Here is a 24,924-nt window from a genome sequence, read left to right as displayed (position 1 = left end):
ATGCCCTGAAACCTGTATTATCAGACAGAGAGAAATAACAAGCACTGAACTTCTCAATCCTGCAGTTACTTTTTCAACATTTAAAGGACTGGAGATTTAAATATCTCAACAGATCTTTTGACAGGTCCAATCGGCTTGAGATTTCTAATGAGTTTAGCCATTTTTTGACACACGTTCATGTCTACATCTGGAAACTGGATTTGAGATTGTGGGTAGCCAGAACAGAGCGATAGGCAACGTCCCTGTCAGCAGGAAATGTTGCAAATGAAATCAAGTACTTGGGTTTTAAGACCAGCACAATAACCCAATATACCACCCATCTTTGTGACATGTAATCCTGATATCAGTATTTAAATTGGTAAGGATAGATGTGCTTCTTTCATCTTGAACTGTAGATAGAGCCATAGGAAATTACAGCAAAGAAAGAGGCCCTTCAGCCCATTGTGACTGCACTGGCCACCAAGTACCTTTCTATTATAATCCCATTTTCCAGCACTTGGTCCATATCCTTGTATGCTTTGGTGTTTCGTCTAAATGCTTCTTAAATGGTAGCACTTGCATATTTGGAAATAGCCCTCATCTCCCCCCATCAGAAGGTAGGGAGGTGTAAGGCGGAGAGCCCATTGCCGTTCTGAATGCCACTGATTAAGAGCGGGGAAGGTTGAGGTTAGCCTTCCCACCTATAGGACAATTGAGGGCATGAAGTGGACAACAAATGGTCACTTGATGGCCTCATTCTGATGTCAACATTATTCCACCATGTCGGGGTGGTATCCCAAACCATATGGGCAGGACGCCATAGGAATAACCTGGCAACCTGCCTGTGGGTTCAGGTGGGTTCTCCTGATCAGGCACTCTGTCCCCATCAGTACTAATGTCTGCCTACACCCTTCTGCACCCCAATATGCCGAAAACCCCCTATCCACCCTCCATACAGATTGCACGGATCCCCATCCTTCCTGGGGCCTGTCAGGCAGGCCTTGGCCAGCCCGCACCGCTTAACTCTACCCTGGGTAATCAGGAGCATGGCCACAGTTCCTTCCCTGCCGCATTCAGACTCTTGAATGATCCTATCATATATTAAGCTGATCTTTCTCTACACTCCAGCCATGACTGTAACACTATATTCTGCACCTTTTCCTTTCCTTCTCCCCTGTGTACCGTATGAACGGTATGCTTTGTCTGTATACTGCACAAGAAACAATATTTTTCACTGGATATTAGTACATGACAATAATAAATCAAACCAAATCACCTCTTTAGGTGTAAAGAGCTGCCGGCTTTTTGATTGGTCAGTATTCCTTGGAGCTGGGCTCCTTGCGTACAAAGTCCTGGAAATCCCGACAGCAGAAAGCAGATTGCCCGACTGACAATCCTGTCGGAATTCCCAGAACTGTCTTCCACCTTCTTCCGTCGGGAAAAAGATACAGAAGTCTGAGGTCACGTACCAACCGACTCAAGGACAGCTTCTTCCCTGCTGCCATCAGACTTTTGAATGGACCTAACTTTATATTAAGTTGACCTTTCTCTACAACCAAGCTATGACTGTAACACTACATTCTGCACTCTCTCATTTCCTACTCCCCTTTGTACTCTATGAACAGTATGCTTTGCCTGTATAACACGCAAGAAACAATACCTTTCACTCTATGCCAGTATGTGACAAGAAGTCAACTCAAATCAAATCAGAATGGTTACCACTGAACTTGCCAATGGATTTCTGGACAATGAACAGGGGTCAGCACCACACCCAGTATATTCACCCAACATGCGGATATTTTTTGTCGAGTTACTTCAAGGATGCTGAAACCTTGCTGAGAAAGAGGTGGGAGGAGTATAATGTTCATCATTTTATTATAATAATATCAGTGAGAATCAGGGTGAAGGGTTTAACCTCAGACACTTACAAATTTCGGGGCATTATACAAACCAGTGTTTATTTTGAATTACTGCTGCATCCCAAAATTGTAAATGTAATCAAAGTTTAATGAGTTGGTCGGTGCTGTTATTCGCAGATTTTCCAAAATCCTGAGAGTTAATTATTATAGATTTGTTCTAGCTTTTTTATTAGGTATGTCTTAATCATTTATAGCAGTGTCATCAAACTGTCATATTTTTATAGATGGACAATTACAACGTAGTGAGAGGTGAAGCAAAAGTTGATGACCGGCACTTAAAGAGAAATACTGCAGTTCAATCAGGAACTTCTACCAAAAGCACTATTCAAATTTAACTCAAATTACTCTTCTTCGCTGTTTGCAATAAGTACTTTTACGGACAACATAACAGACTTTGTTTTAAATTCTCACATAGTAATATGGTTGTTCTTCAGAGCCAATGGTTCTGATAATTGTGTAGTGATCAGCATGGCGGCCATCTTGTAATGACTTCAATCAGGCCATTGAGGTTGGCCTATTGGAGTACGGACTCCCGAATTAAGGAGTCAGTTGATTTGGGCAATCAGGGAGCCTTTTCCTTGTATTTAACTGGGAGTGTCAGTTCCTCTGGCACCCCCGGAGCTAGGCTACTGATAGCACTCTGTGCACTGCTGTTGGAATTGTAAACAAAGGGATTTTGGTGAATGGACTTCTGCCCCCAAAGACTTATTCCACATGACTAAGTGTGGCCTGGGTGGGAACTTTTCTTTCATAAAATGTTTTGTCATTGGATAGCTTTTTGCTGTACTGATTTGTTCAACTTTCAGTGCTCTGATTGGCCAATGCTTCAGAACTCCCTGATTGGATAATCAAAGGCTCTGGGTACTTGCTGAGGTCCACTTAAGGGCCTCAGCATGGTTTGTACTGCTGTCTCACAGCATCAGGGACTCGGGTTCAATTCCAGCCCTGGGTGACGGTACGGAGTTTGCACATTCTCCCTGTGTCTGCGTAGGTTTCCTCCAGGTGCTTGAGTTTCCTCCCACACTCGAAAGATTTGAGGGTTAGGTGGATTGGCCATGCTAAGTTGACCTAGTGTCAGGGGGATTAGCAGGATAAAGATGTGGGGTTACGGGATAGGGCCTGGGTGAGATTGTTGTCGATGCTGATTCAATGGGCCAAGTGACCTCCTTCTGTACAGATTTTATGATTCAATGTCTCTTAAATGCCCTCTGGAATGGCTGAGCAAGTCACTCAGTTCAAGGGCAACTAGAGGTGGGCCCAGTGACTCCCCCACCCCTGAACAAGTAAAAAAAGCCACTGCAAAACAAATCTCTGATTAAAACAATGGAAAGAGCAAGACAGGCTTACTTTTCACATTGCCGGGGAATGGACGCAAGAACGTTTTTGAAAATTCAATAATGGAAGAACTTTGGTAAGAAGTGAATTAATCAGTCAACAAACCAGTTTGGGGCTGTGACAGGGCCTTGTAGTTGGTTGGTTTTTTGACATGTAGCAGAGTTACCCGCAGCATTCATTACAAAGTAAATGAACTGATAACGCTCATTGAAATAAATCAATATGATCTCGATTGTTGTTACTGAGACTTGGCTGCAGATGACAAAGATTATTTATGAGGCATATTTGACACTCATGAAGAATAGGAAGCTATCCCATCCATGCACCATGGAAAGCATCCTACCCAGATGTATCACAGCTTGGTATGTCTCCTGCTCTGAACAAGATTGCAAGAAACTACAAAGGGTTCTGAACGTAGCCCACTCCATTACCAAAACCAGCCTCTCATCCATAAACTCTATGTACACTTCTCACTGTCTCGGGAGAGCAGTCAGTATAATCAAAGACCCACACATCCTGGATATGTCCTCCTCCACCTTCTTCCTTAAGGAGAAAGTCTGACGTCATGTACCAACTGACTCAAGAACGGCTTCTTCCCTGCTGACTTTTGGATGGACCTACCTTATATTAAGTGGATCTATCTCTACTCCTTAGCTATGACTGTAATACTACATTCTGCATCCTTTCCTTCCCTTCTCCTTCCTGTACTCTATGAACGGTATGCTTTGCCTGTATAGCGTGCAAGAAACTATTCTTTTCATTGTCGACCAATACATGCGACAACTCAAATCAAATGAAATCAAATTAAAATGCTAGGTAAAGGTGGAGGGGGAGAAGTGTTAATCCAGGACAGCACTGATGAAAGAGTTAGAGATGACCTCACTGCATGAGTTCAGGATGCAGAATCGGTTTGGGTAGAAGTAAGGAATAGTAGGGGAAGGAAGTCACCAGTGGGAGTGATCTACAGGGCCCTGAACAGGGACCACAACGTAGGCCAAAGAATACAAGAACAAATTTAGGGTGCATGTGGTAAAGGGATAGAAATAATCATGGGTGTTTTTAATCTATCTAGGACTGAAGAAATCAGATTGTCAGTAATAGCCTGGATAAGGAGTCCATAGAATCAACAGCTCTTGAGATAGCTTCTCAGAACAGCAAATTCGAAACCAACTAGTGAACAGGTGAGAGCAGACTATATAGGACTCAGGCAGGGGTTCGCTAGCTGTTCATGCTGGCAGGATTCTCTGGTCTCAGCAGTGGCACACCCCCACCATTTCCTAGTAATGTGGGCTGGCTTTACTGGGAATTCCCATTGACAACAGTGTGACCAGAGGAACCTGTCACCAGCAAACACCATGCCAACTCCCACTGCCAAGAAAAATCATAGAATCATAGAATCCCTACAGTGCAGAAGGAGGCCATTCGGCCTATCAAGTCTGCACCGACCACAATCCCAACCAGACCCTTTTTTTGTAACCCCACGTATTTACCCTACTAATCCCAAAACACCAAAGTCAATTTAGCATGGCCAATCAACCTAACCCGCAAATCTTTTGACTGTGGGAGAAAACCAGGTGGAAACCCACCCAGGCATGGGGAGAGTGTGCAAAGTCCACACAGACAGTGACCTGAGGCAGGAATTGAGCCCAGGTCCCTGGAGCTGTGAGGCAGCAATGCTAACTACTGTGCCACCCTACTGAGGAAAGGCCAGAGAATCCCACGCTTGATATTAGGTAATGTGGCAGGATTAATTAATGGCCTCACTGTGAAGCCACTCCTAGGTAGCAGAGACCGCAATAGCGTTGAATTTTCTATCAGGTTTGAAATGGAGAAGAATGGGTCTAAGCCTAGTATTTTAAACTTAAAAAATGGCAACTATGTGAGCATGAAAACAGAGCCAGCTGTGGTGAACTGGAATACTAAGCTAGAGGATAGATCAATAGAGTGGCAGATATTTAAGGGGCTATTATAAAATACTCAGAAAAAGTATATTCCTTCTATTGAGGAGATGTCTGAGGGGAAGACCCATCATCCTTGGTTAATGAAAGAAGTTAGGGAAGGCATCAAACCTAAGGAAAAAGCATAAAACTGCACAAAGATGAGTGGTGGTCAGAATGTAGAGAACAGCAGAGAATGACTGAAAGGTTACGCAGGAGAAAGAAATTAGAGTATGAGAGGAAGTTAGCAGCCAAAAATGAAAAAATAGAGAGCAAGTTTCTACAGATATTTAAAAAGGAGAAGTGTGAGTAAGGAGAATATTGGTCCTCTGGAGAGTGAAAATGGGAGTTAGTAGGAAATAAAAAAAAGGTAATGGCAGATAAAATGAATAAATATTTTGCTTCTGTCTTAACTATAGGGGATACAAAAAACATTCCAGTAACAGCTATAAATCGGGACGTGGAGGGATTAGAAGAACTTAAAATAACAATCACAAAGGAAATGCTACTGGGCAAACTGATGGTGTTCCAGGCTGATTAATCTCAATATTCTGATGAACTCCATTCTCAGGCGATAAAAGAGGTGGTTGATGAGATAGTAGATGTGTGAGTGTTCATTTTCCAAAATTTCCTCAATTCCTTAACAGTACGATCAGACTGAAAAGTGATAAATATAACTCCTCCATTCAAGAAAGGAGGGAGGTAGGGAATAGGTTAGCTTACTGACTGTTGTGAAGAAGAAGTTAGAATCAATCACGAAAGTAGTTATGACTGGACATTCAGAATAAACCCAAAGCAATTGGGATGAGTCAGCATGGTTTGGTGAATGAGAAATCATGTTTAACTAATTTATTGGAGTTCTTTAAAGGAGTAACATGTGTTGTGGATAAAGGTGAGCCTGCAGATATATTTACCTGGATTTCCAGAGACATTTGAAGATTAAAGATTATTGTGGAAAATAAAAGCTCATGTTGTAATGGGTAACATATTGGCATGAATAGAAGATTGGCTGGCTGGCAGAAAACAGAGAATATGCACAAATGGGTATTTTTCTGATTGGCAGAATGTTACAAGTGGAATCCTATAAGGGTCTGTGCTGTGGCCTCAACTTTTTACAATTTGCATCAGTGACTTAGATGTGGGGAGTGAAGTCATGTTCGCTAAATTTGAAGATGACACAAAGAACAACAAAGAACAAAGAACAGTACAGCAGAGGAACAGGCCCTTACGCACTCCAAGCCTGCATCGATCATGATGCCTGTCTAAGCTAAAACCATATGCACTTATGGAGTCTGTACCCTTCCATTCCCATCTTATTCATTCATTCATCTAGATACCCCTTAAATACCACTATCATACCTGCTCCCACCACTTCCCCAGGCAGCGCGTTCCAGACATTCACCAGCCTCTGTGTAAAAAACTTGCCTCACACATCTCCTCTGAACTTTTCCCCTCGCACCTTAAACCTGTATCCCCAAGTACTTGACTTTTCTACCCTAGGAAAGAGCATCTCACTATCCACTCTGTCCACGCCACTCATAATCTTGCAAAGATAGGTCGAAAGGTAAAAACAAAAAATGCTGGAAAATCTCAGCAGGTCTGACAACACCCATGGAAAGAGAATAGAGCCAATGTTTCGAGTCTGGATGACTCTTTGTCAGTGCTCAAAGATAGAAAGTATATTGCGAAGAGGACATAGGAGGTTGCAGATGGGTATAGATAGGTTGAATGAGTGAGATAAAAATCTAGCAGATGGAGTATAATGTGCAAAAATGTGATGATGTTCACTTTGATAGAAGGATTATAAAACAGGATATTACTTTAACGGGAAGCAATAGCAGAACTTGAGGATCTAGATGTTCTAATTTGAGTCACAAATCATTAATATGCAGTTACAGCAAGTAATTAAGAAGGCTAATAGAATGCTATCCTTTGTTATGAGGGGAATTAAACACAGAAGTAAAGATTTTATGCTTCATTTCTACAGTGTATTGGTGAGACCACATCTTGAATACTTGGTGCAGTTTGGATCCCCTTATTTAAGGAAGGTAGTAAATGCATTAGAGTGAGCTTTACTGGATTTATACCTGGAATAAGCAGCTTGTCTTATGAGAAAAGATTGGACAGACTGGACTTGTTTCTGCTCAGTGTTGGAAGAGTGAAGGGTGACTTGATTGATGTATGTAAGACCCTGAATGGTCTTGACAAAGCAGATGTGGAAAGGTTGTGTCTCCTTATGGGTGAGTCCAGAACTAGGGAACACTGTTTTAAACTTAGGGGTCATCCTTTTAAGACATAGATGAGAAGAATTTTTTTTTTTCTGAGTACTTTTGGAACATTCTGCCTCAGAAGGTGCCACTGAATATTTTCAAGGCGGAGTTTAATGGATTCTCGTCAGGCAAGGAAATCAAAGGTCATTGGGATAGGTTGGAATGTGAAATTCAAAACACAAACTGATCAGCCATGATCTTACTGAATGGCACAGCAGTTTTAAAGGGCCGAATGGCCTACTTCTGCCCCATTTCATATGTTTGTATGTAGATCAATATCAGCAGGGATAAAGTACTGAAGAAATTTAAGAGACTAAAATCTGAAAAGCCCCCAGACCTGATGTTGAACATGCTAGGGTTCCAAAGACATAGTGGACTGCAAGCGACAATTTTTCAAAATTCCTTAGAGTCAGAAATGGTCCCAATAGATTAGAAATTGACAAATGTTACACTGCTTTTCAAAAAAGGAGAAACAACAGTAAAATGCAGGTCAGTTAGGCTAACATCAGTTGTTGGGAAAATGCTAGAATCTATTATTAAGGACGTTTTAACAATGCCCTTAGAAAATCATAGCATGATTAGAATGAGTCAATATGGTTATACTCAAGAGGAATCCTGTTTGACACATTTAGTCAAGATTTTTCAGGTGATAACTAGTAGGAAAGATAAAGGGGATCCCATAGATGTAGTATGCCTGGATTTCCAAAAGGCATTTGATAAGGTGCCACACAAAAGATTAATAGGAAAAATAAGTGTTTATGGAGTTGGGGTGATATATTATCATGGATAGACAATTGGTTAATGGCCAGGAAAAAGAGAGTTGATATCACCTGGGCTTTTACAAGTTGCCAGGCAGTGAACAGTGGAGTGCCACAATGTTGTGCCTCAGCTATTTACAATTTATATTAATGGCTGAGATAAAGAGACAGAATAATGTATGCAAGATGGCGAATGATAGCAATCTGGGTGGAATGGTAAGTTATGGGGAGGACACAAAGAGATTGCAATGAGATATGGAGAGGTTAAGTGAGTGGGTAACAAGATGGCAGATGGAATATTCCAGAGGGAAGTGTGAAGTTATTCACTTTGGTCATATGAGTAGGAAATAATATTTTTTAAAAGGTGAGAAATGTATAATTGTTGGTGTTCAAAGAGACTTTGTTGTTATATAAGGAATGCAGAAAGTTAGATGCAGCAAACAATTAGGAAGGCAGATGGTATGTTGGCCTTTATTGCAAGTTATTTATTGCAACTGCTGAGAACATTTCCAACTAGAAGAGTGAGTTAGCGAGAGAGGACAAAGAAAATGGGGAAACTCTTGGGTTGGATGGCGAATGTGTGCAATATGAACATGTGCCCACTGTCTGCCCTCGCTAAGTATGGCAGTCTGAACCAATTTCAATCTCAGACCTCACTAAGGATGCAAATATCAGTTGACAGCACAGGCCCATTGCAGAGGGAAAGCTTTTGAAAATGCTGTCATAAAGGTCAAGGCAGTGAGAAGTCTCACAACACCAGGTTAAAGTCCAACAGGTTTATTTGGTAGCACGAGCTTTCAGAGAGCTGCCCCTTCATCAGGTGAGTGGGAGTTCTATTCGCAAATAGGGCATATAAAGACATAAACTCAATTTACTGAGTAATGATTGGAATGCCAGTCTTTACAGCTAATCAAGGCTTAAAGGCTTGGGTCACTGTCTGTGTGGAGTTTGCATGTTCTCCTCATGCCTGCATGGGTTTCCTCCGGGTGCTCGTATTTCTACTCACAGTTTGAAAGACGTATTGGTTATGTGAATTGGCCATGCTAAATTCTCCCTCAATGTACCTGAACAGGCGCGGACTGTGTTGACTAGGAAATTTTGACAGTAACTTCATTGCAGTGTCTACTTGTGACACTAATAAACCAATTTTACTTTATGAGACAGCATAGAGTACCTGACTGAGCAGAAATAATGAGAGCATCATAGAAGGGGCAGAATTCTTTGAGCATCTTTAAAGTGTAGATCTTAAGCCTCTGGGAACAGCATGTCCCACCTTGTTTCCAGTTATTTGAGAGAAAGGAGAAAGTTTCATGGTGAAGTATGGATGACTAAATATCCATTAATAATGGAGCATTTGAGTTTGGTGAGAAGACAGGGGCAGATGGATTCTATCGAAGCTTTTGGGAAAGAGTGGAGAAGTGCAGAGCCTGTGGCATATATTTGTCACAGTTCACTAAACACACAGATAGCTCAAAACCTCCTGAAAATAACTAGTCCCAATACAGAATATAAAGAAGAACAAAGATCTTGAAGCCTGTTACAGTGGATGGAAAAACACTGCAGCCACAATGTCGGGAGTGTGGATCAGGAAGGATTTTCGGCTCGGTTTAAACACCCCCGTGAAACGCGACATTTCTTTTTACAGTGTTTGGTTGCACTGGCTACGACAGACTTTTCACCACAAAGAAATGCCATGTTTTGGTTTGCCATGGTCATGCCTGTACTGAATAGGATCGAGGGCGGCAGAATGCCACAGCTGCCTCACAGCTCCAGGGACCCAGATTCAATCCCGGCCTCGGGTGACTCTTAGTGTGGAATTTGTACGTTCTCCCCATGCGTTTCCTCCGGGTGCTCCGGTTTCCTCCCACTCTCCAAAGATGTGTGGGTTAGGTGGATTGCTCATGCTAAATCCCCTCTTACTCTTCTAAACTCCAATGAATAGAATACCAACCGACTTATTCTATCTTCATACGACAGACCTACCATCACTAGAAATCAGCCTGGTAAACCTTCGCTGCTCCCCCTCTATAGCAAGAATATCTTTCCTCAGATAAGGACTCCAAAGTGGCACACAATACTCCGGGTGTGTCCTTACAAACACCCTACCCAATTGCAGCAAAACATTCCCATTCCTATACTCAAATCCTCTTGCTATGAAGATCAACATACTATTTGCCGCCTTTACTGCCTGCTGTACCTACGCGCTTACTTTCAGCAACTGATGCACGCAGGCACCAAGGTCATGCTGAAGAGATTGAGAGTGGTCTGAATGTTGCTGGCACTGTGGGCCACAGTGGAACAATTCTCATCATATTTCTGAGTGGCGGGTATACCGAAGGGACGCCTTAGTCTTTCAAGACCGAAAAGCTTCCTGGAGAAAGGAAACTCAATTCTGATCCCTTGTGGAAGTCAGTGGTAAGTGAGTTCCATCACCAGGCTGAGGTAAATAGTGAATTGAATTGGCACAGTCACATAGCCTCGCTTGATACCTGTCTGGATACAAAAGCATCCGGTGTAAAATCCATTGCAAAGCACGAAGTGATACTGTCATGCTGGACTGATTATAACAAATGTGGCTGAATAGCGAACTCTCTGGAGAACTTTTCAATGCTGGTGGAGTCAACGGCCTGTGACAGATCAATAAAGTCAATCTGGAGCTTTTTTGCATTATTCCAGATACCATTCTTGGATCTGTCATTCCTCTGGATGGCTGGAAACCGCATAGGTTCCCTGGAAGAATGTCTTCACTGAGGGATAGGAGGCAGTTCAGGAGGATTTATGTGAGAATCTTCCCCACAGTGGACAGAAAGGTAAAAGTCTCTATAATTCCCACAAATTGATTTATCACCCTTGTCAGAAAGTGAAACAATGATGGCACTGGGGAAGGAATGAGGTACGACCCCTTCTTCTCAATTTTTTATAAAGAAAATCTGAGGGCTTGAGCAAGAGTTTATGACAACCAGTTTATATATCTCTCCAGAAATGTTGCTGTCCAAAGCACAATCCTTGTTGTTCTTCACCTGTTGGACAACTTGTCTCTGAAAATGTTGGCAGCATAAACGAATTTGATTTCTTACCCTATTGAGGGATTGTCTTGATGGTTTTGCCTGATAGTATTGACCCCAGTGCTGCTCCTTCCAGTGGCCCTGGATGGCTGCCTCTTCACCTTTTACAGATGCACTATAGAGAGCATTCTTTCTGGTTGTATCGCAGCTTGGTATGGCTCCTACTCTACCCAGGACCACAAGGAACTACAAAAGGTTGTGAATGTAGCCCAGCCCATCACGCAAACCAGCCATTGACTCTGTCCACACTTCCCGCTGTCTCAGAAAAGCAGCCAGCATAATTAAGGACCCCACGCACCCTGGACTTTCTCTCTTCCACCTCAGGAAAAAGGTACAAAAATCTGATGTCACATACCAACCGACTCAAGAACAGCTTCTTCCCCGCTGTTGTCAGACTTTTGAATGAACTTACCTTACATTAAGTTGATTTTTCTCTATACCCTGGCTATGACTGTAACACTACATTCTGCACTCTCTTGTTTCCTTCTCTGTGAATGGTATGCTTTGTCTGGATAGCCTTCAAGAAATAATACTTTTCACTGTATACCAAAATGTGACATTAATAAATCAAATCAAATCAAATTGTCATGGAGAAGTGTATTGCCAGTGGGGAGAGAGAAGAAATCCTTATCTTTTTATTCCATAGATGATCCTGGAGGCCTGAAACAAACTGTGCATACCCTGCAGCTCTGTGTAGTGCTAGATTTCATTGGCCTTCTCCACCCATTAGATATTCTTGATGAAACATCTCATTTTCTGAATTTCAGATTTGAATAGTGAGTACTCTCCTTGTTTCCGCTGTCACGTAGAGTGACTGTGACATAGAACGAAGGTTTGGCGTTTATGATTGGGAAGGTTGGGTACATAACATAAAAACGGTTGAAATAGGAGCAGGAGTAGGCCATCTAGCCCCTCAAGCCTGCTCCACCATTCAATAAGATCATGGCTGATCTGATAGTGGTTCAGTTCCACTTACCCATCTGCTCCCCATAACCCTTAATTCCCTTATTGGTTAAAAATCTATCTGTGACTTAAATACATTTAACGAGGTAGCTTCTACTGCTTCAGTGGGCAGAGAATTCCAAAGATTCGCCACCCTCTGGAAGAAGAAGTTCTCCCTCAACTCTGTTCTAAATTGACTCCCCCATATTTTGAAGCTATGATCCTCTCGTTTCCAGTGTATTTCCATTGGGTATTTCTTCATCTTCCTCATTGAACCAGATTTGGTGCCAGTGAGGTTTAAATCCGATGTCTCATGGATTGCAGATTTGGTCTTGTCTCAAAAGCATGTCTGGCCTACCACATTTCCCCCACCACCTCCCCATTTCAGCAGGCAACCTGCCCCCCCCCTCCACTTCCACACCCCACCACCACCCCCGCCCACCTCTTACCTGATGTCCAGCCCCAATTGCTGGCCTGCCAAATGCAAAGTGGCAGCGGGACCCCCACCAATCTCCTCCAGAGGCCCTGTCCCGATAGACCCTGCCCCTTCTGGTCCAGCCCCTTGGCACTGCCCAATGGCTGGTGGGCAGTGCCAAGGTGCCCCCTTTGGCATTGCCACTTTGGTCCTTGGGCAGTGCTTGGAGCACAGGATTGTACTGCCAGGTTGGCAATGCTCTGGGGGAGGCATCCCCCCTTTACCCCTGACCCTCCATGGTCCCCCTTCATTCCAGCGGGGTTGGGCCGGGAATCTGTTGTAAATCCCAGTGAAGTGAACCACTTGTGGTAGAGGTGTACGTCTATTGATATTTATTGATGTCTCCTTTTTACCTCCACAGGCGATTCAGTCCGCCTTGTTGGCTAACAAGGGGCATACACACGGTGGGTCATGCGAGGGTTGCTCTTGGATGTTGCTTCAAGAGTTGCCTAGTGCTTCACGTCATTACCGTACGCTTAGTCTGGACCAATTGGCGGGCAACACCTCAGCTCAGTGACTATCACTGTTTGCTGTGAGTTACAGGGACCCGGCTCGGATGTCCGGCTTGGGTCAATGTCTGTGGGAGTTTGCACATTCTCCCCGTGCTTGCGTGGGTTTTCTCCGGGTGCTCCGGTTTCCTCCCACACCCCAAAAACGTGCTTTTTAGGCTGATTGGTGTCAATAAATTGTCTCTGAATTGGATCTCCCTTAATCTGGCGTACACATAATTCCCTAAATTTGCACCCCCTTTATTGTAGCGTCCACTAGAGGTAGACAAGAACGTTGACGATCGACGAAAGACTCGAATAAGGCACTCACTGAGTGTTAAAATGGGTGGCGCAGGCTTGTAGGGCCAAAGGGCCTGTTTCCTGTGCTGTGCTGTTCTTTGTTCTAGGTGGGAGGAGAGGGGGGCGGTGAGGCTAGCAGGCCCGGAGACTTCAGTCCCAGGCCCACTAACGATATTTAAATGTCCATTAAGGTAATTTATTCAATGCCGGAAATCCGGTGGGTGGAAACATGCGGAGGCCACGGTGCCCAGCTTGAGCAGTGCAGCAGGCCGGGAGAAACACCCCCAACATTTCACTGTAAACCAATACACGTGACAATAATGAATCAAATCAAATCAAAATCAGTGCCCTTGGTGAGGAGGAGGAGGGTGCCCGTAACATCTGATTGTCCCATTCCTTCTTGTCCGGGGGTGTCCCTCCAGAGAGTGTGTCCAATTTTAGCAATGCAGTCTCCCAGATGAACCAATTTGTCTTGTTCTGGGGTGGCTGCCAGTACACAATCCAGATCTGTAATAAAGAACTCTGGTTTCATAATGGAGACTGAGTGTGGGAAGATTAACAGTGATTGTGACCTATTGGCTGTCACTAAGCGGAGGGTGTAAGGTCATAAGAACATAAGAAATAGGAGCAGGAGTAGGCCATCCAGCCCCTTGAGCCTGCCCCGCCATTCAATAAGATCATGGCTGATCTGTCGTGGCTCAGTTCCACATTCCCGCCCTCTCCCCATAACCCTTAATCCCCTCTCTTATCAAAAACCCATCAACCCGCGTCTTAAAAATATTTAGCGAGGTAGCCTCCACCACTTCAACGGGCAGAGAATTCCAGAGATTCACCACCCTTTGAGTGAAGAAGTTCCTCCTCAACTCCGTCCTAAACCGCCTCCCCTTTATCTTGAGGCTGTGCCCCCTAGTCCTACTGTCTTTTTTGAGCGGGAAGAGTCTCTCCACCTCTATCCTATCCATCCCATTCATCATCTTATACGTCTCAATGAGATCTCCCCTCATTCTTCTAAACTCTAACGAGTACAAGCCTAGTTTATTCAGCCTCTCCTCATAGCTCAATCCCCTCAACTCCGGTATCAGCCTAGTAAACCTCCTCTGCACTCCCTCCAGGGCCAAAATATCCTTCATGAGGAGTTTGTTAAGCCAATTGGAAGTTCTGTCAGTATATCTGCGATTCTATTTTTTTAAAATTGGTAAAGTGGAGCAGGAACCTGGGATAATGCATTTTGGAAGGTCCAATGCAGGTAGGAGTTATACAGTAAATGGTAGAACCCTTAGGAGTACTGACAGGCAGAGGGATCTGGGCGTACATGTCCACCGATCACAGAAAGTGGCAATCCCTCTGGATAAGGTAGTCAAGAAGGCATACGGCATGCTTGCCTTCACTGGGACATTGTGTATAAAAATTGGCAGGTCATGCTGCCGCTGTACAGAGCCTTAGATCGGTCTCATTTAGAATATCCTGTACAATTCTGGTCGCCACACTACCAAAAGGATGTGGATGCTTTGGAGAGGATACAGAAGAGGGTTACCAGGATGTTGCCTGGTCAGGAGTGCATTCGCTACAAGGGGAGCTTGGATAAACTCGGTTTGTTCTCACTGGATGACGGAGATTGAGGGGTGACCTGCTAGAGGTTTACAATATTATGAGTGACAGAGTGGATAGTCAGATGCTTTTTCCTCGGGTAGAAAAGTCAAGTACTAGGGGACAAAGGTTTAAGCTGTGTGGGAAAAAGTTTAGAGGAGATGTGCGAGGCAAGATTTTTACACAGAAGATGGTGAATGTCTGGACCATGTTGTTGGGAGCAGGTATGATAGCATTCCAAGATATAATAGGCATTTAAGGGGCGACTAGATGAATACATGAATAGCTTGGGATTGGAAGGATATGGACTCCGTAAAGGCGTACGGTTTTAGTTTAGGCAGACATCATGGTTGGCGCAGGCTTGGAGGGCCGAAGGGCCTGTTCCGCTGCCGAACGTTTCTTTGTTCTTTGTATATTGTCTATGCCCCTGTCTACATCAACGGGGATGAAGTAGAAATGGTTGAGGGCTTTAGGTTTTTCAGTATCCAGATCACCAACATCCTGTCCTGGTCCCTTGGCGCTGACACTATCATTGAGAAAACACACCAACGCTTCTACTTTCTCAGAAGACTAAGAAAATTTGGCATGTCTGCTATGACTCTCACCAACATCTATAGGTGCACCATAGAAAGCATACTTTCTGGTTGTATCACAGATTGGTATGGTTTCTGTTCTGCCTAAAACTGCAAGAAACTATGAAGGTTCGTGAATGAAGCCCAATCTATCATTCAAACCAGCCTCCCATCCATTGACTCCGTCCACACTTCCCAGAAAAGCAGCCAACATAATTAAGTACCCCGTGCATCCCGAATATATTGTCTTCCACCTTCTTCCATCGGGAAAAGCGATACAAAAGTTTGAACTCACAAACCAACTGACTCAAGAACAGCTTCTTCTCTGCTGCTGTCAGACTTTTGAATGGACTTACCTTGCACTAAGTTGATCTTTCTCTGCACCTTAGCTATAACTGTAACATTACATTCTGCACCCTCTCTCCTTTCCTTCTCTATAAACGGTGTGCTTTGTATAGCATGCAAGAAACAATACTTTTCACTCTATGCTAATACATGAGCCAATAATAAATCAAATCAAATCAAAGGAAGGCCTCCAAACAGAATGGGCAGGATGTGTGGGTAGGTCGACTGGTGCACCCATTCTTCATCATCAACACCTATTGCCAGAGAGAAAGCAGGAACCATAGCTAAGGTTGACGTCATTAAAGTTCAGTATTATTGGCATGGCATTTGCTTTGCATAAGATATTAATTGAGTGATCCCATCATTAACGTTGATGTTAACATCATTGAAGTGGCATGTTGGCACAATGGTTAGCCCTGCTGCCTCACAGCACCAGGGACCTGGGTTCGATTCTCAGCTTGGGTCACTGTCTGTGCAGAGTCTGCACATTCTCCCCATGTCTGCGTGGGTTTCCTCTGGGTGCTCCAGTTTCCTCCCACGGTCTGAAAGATGTGCTGGTTAAGTGGATTGGCCATGCTAAATTCTCCCTCAGTGTACCCGAACAGGTGCCAGAGTGTGGCGACCAGGGGATTTTCACAATAACTTAGTTGCAGTGTTAAGGTAACCCTACTTGTAACATGAATAAATAAAATTTAATTTTGTATGGGCATTTGGGAGAAAATGAGTGCCATCTCTGTTGGTCTTTGAGTGAAGACTTTTTAAGAATCAACAAAGACACCAAAGAAAGACTCCAAAACGGTTCAGCAGGCAGAAGAGTGATTGTAAGAGGGTCAAAGGCTCAGTGACTTCCTCATTTTATTTGCAATCAAGAGGCCTCGTCCCTGGATGATGACTCACTAGAACTCTTCCATTGGTACAAGCAGAGATATGCTTGTCCAAGTGCTGGAGATTCACTTTTTATGACCAGCTAACTGACCCTCCAAACCACAGCAGGGTCAGCAGGCATACCCCAACACTTGTGCTTGGTGGGGGAGGAGTGGGAGGGGGTTGCTATTGATAGTAAAGTCTGTGATGAGGGCCAAAGATATTGGATTTGGTCGACCAGATGTTTAAATGGGGGAATTTGCAGCTCAACCATGACTCGCTATCAGGTGAGTATTAGAGTGGTGGAAAGACAGGGCTAATTTGATTTGATTTGATTTATTATTGTCTTGTGTGCCATACAGCCAAAACATACCGTTCATAGAGAAGGAAACAAGAGAGTGCAAACCAACCTCCCATCCATTGATTATGTCTACACTTCCCGCTGCCTCAGCAAAGCAGCCAGCATAATTAAGGACTCCACGCACCCTGGACATTCTCTCTTCCACCTTCTTCCATCAGGAAAAAGATACAGAAGTCTGAGGTCACGTACCAACCGACTCAAGAACAGTTTCTTCCCTGCTGCCATCAGACTTTTGAATGGGTTTACCTTGCGTTAAGTTGATCTTTCTCTACACACTAGCTGTGACTGTAACACTACATTCTGCACTCTCTGAGAATGAGGGAGCATGACCTCTTACCCCCAACCTCCTGGGGCCATCCATGGCCCTGATTTACTCCAGCAGGGTCAGGGCGCCAGTCCCCACTAATGCAGAGCTGTTGTAATCCCCGCTGGTAGGAAACACTCCTGCTGGAGCAACACAGAGGACTGGAAGAATCACCGCTATTGATGGGGGACAGGAGTGTGAATAAAGACCCCCTAAAGCACATTAAGGCTAACAAAGTACTTTTGCGTTCTGGTCACTGAGTAATGTAAGAAGCATAGCAGCCAAATTGCGCAAAGCAAGCTCCCACAACTTGCAATGAAGGAATGACAAGATCATCTTTTTTTCTGTATGTTGAAGTATCAATATTGGCTCAGAGACTGGAGATAATTCCCTCTTCCTGAGGAATGAGACCCTTTATATCCACCTGAAGAGGCAAAATGGGTCTTCGGTTCAACACGTGATCTGAAAGGTGGCAACTCCAACAAGCAGCAGTTTCTCACTACACTGCGTGCTTCCACCTTGATGTGCCTGAAGTGGGGTTTGAACCCATAACGCCTGCCTGAACCATAGGATGGAATGTTCCCACTTGAGATTAAATCCCGTGGTGGGAATGTGGAGTGTTTCTCGCTGTGGAAAACATGCCGGGCGGGAATTTATGGCTCGACCCGAGGCCGGAAAATCCCCCCTGGGATCAATGAACATTTCCATCGTCCACCCTCGCCCACTCTGATTCTATGCGGAATAAGGGGGGGAGTAGAATTCCGGTGCCCATATCTTTCCACTCTGACCTCATTAATTATTCAACCAGGGGTTTAGCACCACATTCGGTGGCAGAGTTGGCATGATGGCATGAATCCCGCTATCAGATCTGGGCGCCATATTGCAAAGGTGCTCAATGTCACTGATCCACCATTGAGGAACGAAGGTGGGCTTCCTGAAGAAGGAAATGGATCTTCAAGAACACTCTGAGGCAGGAGGATGGATCTCTTGGATAACACTGAATCTGGAAGATCCGCCTGTATATTCTCCCTCTACCCACTGCGGTGGTGTTCCAGAGCCCAGTGTTGTGGACTGCTCCATTTTGAACTCAGGAGGTAGGCCCAGGCATTGTTTAGGTAAGCCCTGACACAAGCATGTTCTCGACCAGCGTGTTTTCCCCCTGGCTTGTGGAGAATCAGGTGTGAATGGAAGACTCCAGTCAGGCCATCATCTGCATCCCATTAGAACATAGAACAGTACAGCAAAGGAACAGGCCCTTCAGCCCACAATGTCGTGCCAATCATGATGCCAAGTTAAACTAATCCTTTCTGCTTGCCCTTGGTCCATATCCCTCTGGTCCTTGCATATTCATGTTCTTATCTAAAAGCCCCTTAAATTCCCGTATCGTACCTGCCTACACCACCATCCCTGGCAGCGAGTTCTAGACATTTACCAGACTTACCCCTCGCATCTCCTTTGAACTTTTCCCATCTCATCTTAGCATTAGACATTTCAACTCTGGGAAAAAGATTCTGACTGTCAACCCTATCTATGCCTCTTATAATTTTATAGACTTCTACCAGGTCTCTCCTCAGCCTCTGCTGCTCCAGAGAAAGCAACCCTAGTTTGTCCAGTCTCTTCTTCTAACTCTTACCCTCTAATCCAGGCAACATCCTGGTAAACCTCTTTTGCACCCTCTCCAAACCAGCAGAAGATCCCATGGGAAACACACGCCGGCGGTAAACCAATTTCTAGACGAAATTTCCCCACTATTGAATTCCATCTTAAGGTTGGGATTTTCTGACCACACCCGCTCCAAAGCTGGAACGTCCCACCTGAGGTCGATGGCCCTTTCATGGTTTGCCCCCCCACCTGCCTGTGGCGATTCCCTTGGCAGGTGAGGTAGGAGAATTCCCCCCCCAAAATGTCACTCATGACTTTGGTTGGTGCCGTTTCTATACACTGATATGATTCAAAAAATGGCAGGAGATGCAAATATGGGTCAGCAGGAAGGATGTGCACAGATTTTGACACAGTTTCAAAAATTTTGGAGGGGTGCGGGAGTTTGGAGATTGAATATTCTTAGGCATACATTAGCAAGGACAAAATGGTTGAGCGTGTTCTTTCTTGGTGAAGGAAGTGATAATGTAGCTTTAAAAGCGAGTGAACCTATACTTCAATAACAGCTCCCAGATACAACATATACAGAGCTTGAAAGAGAAATTGGGTGCTCAGCACCTTAATGAGGCTCAGTGAGAAATAGATGGGTCTTATGGACAAGATAAACATGTAGCAGGCATGAAGACAGATAATTAGGAGGCTGAGAAAATACATATTTCTGTGAAACTGTGAGTGTGAATAGATAAGGCCATGAAAATGGCTAAGAACAGTATTGAATGTGATAAGTCAAGGTATGGTGTATGGTCAAGAATAATTACAAAATCAAACTCACAATGTGCTTTGCTGGTTGGATTGCCATTTGTTAAAGTCATGGGAAGAGTGGAATGGAATTCCTTAAAGTGCAGAAGGAGGCCATTTGGCCCATCGCATCTGCATCGACTCCCTGACAGAACATCTTACCCAGGCTCACACCTCCCCCCCCCATCCCTATAGCCCTATGCATTTATCCTGCTAATATCCCTAAAGTTTTAAAGTTTAAAGTTTATTTATTAGTGTCACAAGCAGGCTTACATTAACACTGCAATGAAGTTACTCTGAAAATCCCCTACATATCTTTGGACACTAAGGGGCAATTTAACATGGTCAATCCACTTAACCAGCACATCTTTGGACAGCCTTTGGACTGTGGGAGCATGCAGAGGAAACCCACACAGACATGGGAAGAGCATGCAAGTTCCACACAGACAGTCACTCAAGGCTGGAGTTGAACCCAGGTCTCTGGTGTTATGAGGCTGCTGTGCTAACCACTATGCCACCAGTATCGGTTGTGACCTGAGATGATGAACTAAATTTATAACAATTGACCCGAGATTTCAGGGGCACGCAGTTGCTCGGTAGGCACAACACTTGAATATTGCTGGTGAGAGAGATATGTTTGCTGAAACTTTTCATCTTGTACTCATCAGGACAAATGCAAAGAATCCAAATTTCTAACAACTCACATCGCTGGAGAAAAGGGCTGCTGATTGCTTGGCAAGCTGATTCTGATTGGCTGAGGCGTTGCCCATGGAAAGAGCAGCCGGGGATCTATAAGCTCTCCAATCTATCTAGGAATTCACAAAGGATGCAAGGATTGGACCTGTTCCTTTTATTTGCAGAGGATGGGTCCCTGTGTATGAATGTATGTCTTTTAGCATCAGTTCCTTAAGATCTGCACAGACAGATGCTCTAAAATGAGTTGAATGTCCCTCCCTCTTCATTTGTAATTGTCTTTTGAGTTCCACTGGAACAGCAAAGGCCCAGGAGATAGAATCCCTACAGTGCAGAAGGAGGCCATTCGGCCCATCATGTCTACACCAACCACAATCCCACTCAAGCCTTATTCCCGTAACCCCATATATTTCCCCTGCGAATCCCCCTGGCACTGAGGGTCAATTTCGCACGGACAATCAACCTAAACCAGACATCCTCGGACTTGTGGAGGTTTTTGGAGTTTATGACAGGTTTTGGAAAACTGAAAAGAGAGAGTTTATTTTCAATCATTGAAAAGTCAGTGTTGAAGGGTTATAAATTTAAAAGCTGTTTTTGGAAGAGCAAAGAGCAAAGGTAGGAAAATAGTTTCTTATTCATTCATGGAATGTCACTGGCTGGCCAGAATTTATTGCCCTTGCTCAGGGAGCAGTTGAGAGTCAACCACATTGCTGTGGCTCTGGAACCACATTAGGCCAAAGCTGATAAGGACAGCAGATTTCCTTCCCTAAAGGACATTAGTGAATCAGATGGTTTTTTTCCAACAATGGTTTCATGGTCACCAACAGACTCTTAATTCCAGTTTTTTTTATTGAATTCAAATTTCACCATCTGCTGTGACAGGATTTGAACCCAGGTCCCCAAGAACATTAGCCGAATTTCTGGATTAATAGCCTAGTGATGATACCACTAGGTCATCCCCTCTCTCTTGCCTTTATGGACAGTGTTGGAGTGCTTTGTCACAATAGGCTAAATTTAATGGCCACACCAATGCTCCAGTCCTCCTGTCAGGAAGCTGGTCAGAATGCTGCTGTGGTTCGTCCTAGGAGGCCAGATGGGGTTCAATCCCAATCCGGCACTTACCAGCCTGCCATCGGTGTTCCCAGGTCCTCAAAGTGAGGATCCCACCTCTGACCACTCTCTGGGTGAAGAAATTTCTCCTCATCTCTGTCCAAAACAGCATATCCTGTACCCTCAGACTGTGACTCCAGGTTCTGGACACACACACACACACACACACACCACCATCATCATTGGCAACATCCTTCCTGTATCTACCCTGCCTAGTCCTGTTAGAAGTCATAGGCTTCAAGAAACCACCCCCCCCCCCCCACTTCATTCATCTAAACTCCAGCAAATATAACCCTAACTGACTCAATCATTCCTCATCCCAGGAATTAGTCTGCAATCCCACTACAGCAAGAACATCCTTCCTCAGATAAAGAGCCCAAAACTGCACACAATATTCCAGATGTGGCTTCACCAAGGCCCTTTATAATTGCATCAAGACGCCCCTACTCGTATACTCATATCCTCTTGCTATGAAGGCCAACATACCTGCCATTGTTTTCAAGTGCTTTGCCATAGAATCTTTGATAATGGACTCTAGAATTTTCCCCACTGCTGACATCAGGCTATTGTCTCTCCACTGTACTTTTCAAATGGTGGGATTTACATCAGCTACCCTCCAATCTTTAGGAATTGTTCCAGAATCTATGGAACCTTGGACGATGACCACCAATGCATCTGTTATTTCTTGGATCAGTTTTTTAAATACTCTGGGAGGTGGATTGTCAGGCCCCAGGGATTTATCAGCCTTTAATTCCATCAGTTTCCACAACACCATTCCCTTCCTAATACTGATTTCTTTCTCTCTAACCCCTCTGATTCCCAACCTTTCTAGTATGTTATTTGTGTCGTCCTTTGTGAAGACAGAACCATTATAAATTCCCCTGTTTCTGACTGTAAGGGACTTACATTTGTTTTCACCAATCTTTGTTCTCTTTACATATCTCTAAAACCTTTTACAGTCAGTTTTTATATTTGCTGCCACTCCATAAGATCATGGCTGATCTGATTGGGACATCAATCCCACATTCATGCCATTCTTCCACATAACCTTTCACACGCGCCCCCTCCCCCGCCCCCCCCCCCACCCCCCGCACACCCCCCTTGTTAATCATAAACCTATCTACCAGTACCTTAAAAATATTCAAAGACTCTGCTTCTGCTGCCTTTTGAGGAAGAGAGTTCCAAAAGATTCACAGCCCTTTGAGAGAAAAATATGTCTCTTCACCTCTACCTTTAATTTGTGACCCCTTATATTTAAACTAGTTCAATTTACTCTACTCTGGTTCAATTCTCTCCCACAAGAGAAAGCATCCTTTACATATCCACCCTGTCAAGACTCCTCAGGATCTTATATGTTTTAATGGAGTTGCCCATTCTAAACTCCAATGGATACAAACCTTGGCTGTTCAGTCATCGTAAGAAAATCCACTAATTTAAACGAGGATCCCCCCCCACCCCGCAACCCCCACAGTTCAATTCTGTCCCACAAGAGGAGACATCCTCTACAAAGCTTTGACAAAGGATTATCCAGACTTGAAACGTCAGCTCTTTTCTCTTCTTACAGATGCTGCTGGACCTGCTGAGATTTTCCAGCGTTTTCTCTTTTGGTCATTAGTTTCAGGTATTGGGCTAGTAAACGTTCCCGTGACTGGTTCCAACACATTTACATAAGCAGAGCAACACTGTCCATTTGCCAGACCTCCTCCCACTCACTGACCCTGTCTACATCCTTTTGTAGCCTTCCTGCTATCCTCCTAGTACCAGTAGATGTCTTTACTATTTTAGTAAGTATGTTTGTTGAGCAGTTGAATGTTTTGCCACAGGGAATGTTTTGCTTGAGATACTTCGTGGGAAAATTGGATAAATATTTGATGCAAGTAAATATTTAGGACCACTTGAAGTTGCAAACACGTTTGCTGCATTGAGGGTAAGTCCCTGAATTGTTGCGAATCTTTGCAACAATGCTGTCAGGCTGTGCATTAAGGATTCAGCTCTGATCTCCCTCTCACAGCAGGTCAGAGAGGCAGTAAAGAAGATTCAAAGTCAAGGCAGATGAAGTGAGGTTTTGGATCATCTAAAACTGCTGTTCAGTATTAGTCATAAATATCATAATGTGTTTGTCTGAGATTCCTTTGCCATTTTAGCAAGTTGCTAACCTGTTTATGTTAGCTAGTTGAACCTGTATTAAAATAGCAGAGGGAATTGGTGCCAACACTTCAATTTATTCTTTGCTGAGATATTGTCTGAACTGTTTACAAACTGCTTGAGTTACAAATTCATGCCAAGGATTTTAAATCTATTCATGTCAGCAAATCAAAAGTGAAGGGAGTTAATTGTTGAAATGGTAAAGGATGTTGAAAAGATGACTGCATGGAAGTATGATTTAGAACTATGAAGTCTGCTGGAGAGGCTAAATGACTTCCCTTTGTTTCAGTTTTATGTTTAATCATACACTTGATGTGGGCGTTGCTGGCTGGGCCAGTATTTATTGCCCATCCCTAATTGCTGTTTAGAAGTTGGTGGTGATCTGCATTCATAAACCATAGCAGTCCATGGGGTGTATAAGACCGTAAGATAAAGGAGCAGAATTTGGCCATTCGGCCCATTGAGTCTGCTCCACTATTCAATCATTGCTGGTATGATTCTCATCCCCATTCCCCTGTCTTCTCCCCGCAATCCTTGATCCCCCTAATTGAACAAGAACTTCTCTATCTCTACTTTAAAGACACTCAGTGACTTGGCCTCTACAGCTCACTGTGACAATGAATTCCACAGAATCACCACTCTCTGGCTGAAGAAATTCCTGCTCATCTCAGTTTTAAAACAGCGACCCTTCATTCTGAGGTTGTGCCAAAGAGTTCCAGTCTCTCCCACTAGTGGAAACATCCTCTTCATGTCCACTCTATCTCGGCCTCTCAGCATTTTGTAAGTTTCAATTAGATCCACCCTCATCCTTCTAAACTCTATCGAGTACAGACCCAGAGTCCTCAACCATTCCCCATAGAACAAGCTCTTCACTTCAGGCATCATTCTTGTGAACCTCCTTTGGACCCTTTCCATGACCAGCACATCTTTCCTTAGATACGGGGCCCAAAAATGCTCACAATACTCCAAATGCGGTCTGACCAGAGCCTGTTACAGCCTCAGCAGTACATCCCTGCTCTTGTATTCTAGCCCTCTCGACATGAATGCTAACACGAATGCTGACTGAACCTGTATGTTA

At 44.0% G+C, this 24,924-nt stretch overlaps 1 protein-coding gene across 2 annotated transcripts in view; it reads left to right on the top strand.

The window, feature by feature from the left end:
* The window catches only part of dpp6a (dipeptidyl-peptidase 6a), a 961,250-nt gene that overhangs the window by 670,347 nt on the left and 265,979 nt on the right, over nt 1-24,924 (top strand). The window lies entirely within an intron of this gene.

This window comes from Carcharhinus amblyrhynchos, chromosome 2 (assembly GCF_965287045.1).
Source record: "Carcharhinus amblyrhynchos chromosome 2, sCarAmb.v2.hapA, whole genome shotgun sequence".
NCBI classification, from domain to species: Eukaryota; Metazoa; Chordata; class Chondrichthyes; order Carcharhiniformes; family Carcharhinidae; genus Carcharhinus; species Carcharhinus amblyrhynchos.
The sequence above is the reverse complement of the archived record's forward strand: the minus strand, read 5'-3'. Positions and strand labels throughout refer to the sequence as shown.